Raw genomic sequence first — 2,960 nt, forward strand, 5'->3', positions numbered from 1 at the left:
ACACCTAAACACCATTTAATTCGAAATTTGATGTTCTTGAGCAATTTTTTCCCCAATTTGATTTTGATGCTTTTTAGTGTAATTAGACTAAAATTGTTTATGTATTATGCTTGTATAACCTAGATTGATGCTGTTTAACATGATTAGAAGCCTTAAACTTCAAATTTTGAGTAATCTAGGGTTTGTGTTCTTGAGCAAATTTGGGGCTTTTTGATATAAACAGGTTATGGCCGATTTTTGTCATGAATTGTTGCTAAATTAAGTAGTGTAACATGTTTAGGTAGTTAAATGATCCAAACTTTGAGCCTAAACATGATTTTGAGAATTAAAGTGGACTTTTTCAAGTCTAAAATTCATGAACTTGATTTTTGAAAGATAATGCCATTTGAGACTTGTTTAATTGCTAGTAATGATTATTTTGACATGTTATTTGAGTTGAATGCTTATGAACTTGGCGAACATTTTCGTATATGCTTATTTGAAAAAGTGTAGATTTGATAAAAATGTGAAAATAAGCTTAAGTTTGATATAAATTGATAATGTCATTGTAATTATTTTGATTGATGATTTTGCTGACACTAATGCATATTTGGATGCACAAAAATTGTGTTTGATGTGTTTTGCAGAATGAAAGGGGTGAATCTTCATCCCAAGCCCGCAATGCTCCTACTGAGAATTTGGAACAACAGGAGGTGGATAACTACTACAAGCAGGATGTACCTCATCCAGTCATGACCTTTTCCGATATGCACTTGGAAGAGTTGCACCCGAACCTGAGATTTGACAGACTTTGGATAGATTATCCAAAATATCAAAGGGGTTTGCATACTCTTCATTCTAAGGTTGTTGAGGTACCAAGGGTCATAGAATGGGGACCCTTAGAAGCTGTAGAATTGGCCGGGCCAATTAGGGAATTACTTGTACAAAGGTATGGTAATTCTTCTTTTAATGACTGGATATGTTTATTCACCATACGTAGACCTGTATATAAAGTATGGTGTGAAGAATTGTTATGTAGTATAGAGTTGAATGATCGGGTAGCTAGTTTAACCGATCGTTCTTTTATTAGATTTTTGTTAGGCGGTTCGATGCGCCACATGTCTTTACTAGACATGGCTCAGGCTTTACGTATATATACGCCTGAGGAGTTAGCGTCTGCCGATTGTAGAGGATTGATACTAAACGGTAGAAAGATAGATGAGAATTTTGATACACACGGTGTGTGGAGTCAAATGACAAGCCATCACCGTTTCAAAGGGGGAAATTACTCTTATTTGGATATAGATAGAGCCGAATTAAGAGTGATACATAGGTTTTTAGCTAATTCGATTACACAAAGGGGTAAGAACAAAGAAAAAGTAAATGAACAGGATTTGTTTTACCATATGTGTATTCGAGACCCACAAAGCGCTGTAAGTATACCATATTGTGTGGGTTATTATTTATCAGCTATGGTTCGGGGGATGCGACCACATAGCATAATAGGAGGTGGTATTTTTATTACTTTGATTGGTGAATATCTCGGTGTGGATATAAGTCGGGGGGGATTATTACTAGAAGAGCCGGAACCCCGCGATACTATAGGTTTAAATGTATACCATGGTGCGAAAGTTTTGAAGAGGCAAAATAACGCCGCAGTACGATACCATGGTAGACATCCACAGGTGGAGAGAAACCAGCAGCAAGGTAATGTAGGAGGGGGGAATGAGATGCAAGAAATGCATAGGTTTATAGCTTCTCAGGAATACGAAAATGCTAGACAGAGAGCATTTGAAGATTGGCAAGTTCATCAGAACCAGATCATAGCTCATTGCCAACATATAGGTAGAAACTATATTCCTACACCGAAACCCATCTTCCCTCCTTGGTCGATAGAGATGCAGCCACCATATCCTACGTATGACCCTGCCGAAGCATTCTATAGCACTTATGGTTATGCCTGGAACCCCTATTGGTACCAATATCATCCTTAGTTTACTTATTATTAATTTTTTTATTTTGTAATTTGTAATTATTGATACATTTAATATTTTTGTTAATATTGTAATCATTTTTATAATTATCTAACTTTTATTCTTAGATTTTAATAATTTTTGAATGTGGGGTAATATACCAAACTTCAAAAATATGTATATATGTTTGCAGTTTATCTTATGTACACAACAGGGTAAAACAACGCATTTTCAAAGACTGGCATTAAGTTCAGCAAAAGCAACTAATTTTGACGACAAGATGCAAAATATATGTGAAATAACAACAAGACGGAATGAACAAATGATGTGCACCATTTATCATTCAGCAAACAAACGCCAATATATTTGGAAACTTTGGTAAAATTTAATCATTTTCACACAAATCACCCTCAATAATTTAAATTGTTACTGATTTCTTGCAAATGAGGGCATTGCAAGATCTTAAGTGTGGGAAGGGGTTAAATTCTTTCGAATTTTAAAATTTTTATATTAAACACTTGGTTACCATTAAAAATACTAGTAAAGCAGTAGTTGTATTAGAATCTAGTGCTCTCTGATAAAAAAGAACAGCCCTAGTCTTATATACTGACTACCCAATTCTAGTAAAATTTTTCAAAATTTTCAATTAAATGAATTCAAAATCATGTTTATACATATTTATGAACGATAAAACTAGGTTTTAACACCGAAATTATTGTTACCTCGGAAAGGACATAAATTAAGAAACAAACTAAAATGTTAAAATTCATTTAAAATGGAATAGAGGACGATAAAAAGGAAAATAAAAGCCAAGTGTGGGAAAATTTACCAAGTTATTTTAAACATATGTCACATATATCTGTAACAAATAACTGAAAATACTTTTGCTTTGGACTAAACTAAACTGTTTTACCCGATGAAAGAAAAGAAGAGATGGATCTACACGATGAATCAATTCCATCATTAAAAGGAAGTAAAGTCTTCCAAAAAAGACACGCGCTTCTTGAT

Source organism: Rutidosis leptorrhynchoides, chromosome 1 (assembly GCF_046630445.1).
Source record: "Rutidosis leptorrhynchoides isolate AG116_Rl617_1_P2 chromosome 1, CSIRO_AGI_Rlap_v1, whole genome shotgun sequence".
NCBI lineage: Eukaryota > Viridiplantae > Streptophyta > Magnoliopsida > Asterales > Asteraceae > Rutidosis > Rutidosis leptorrhynchoides.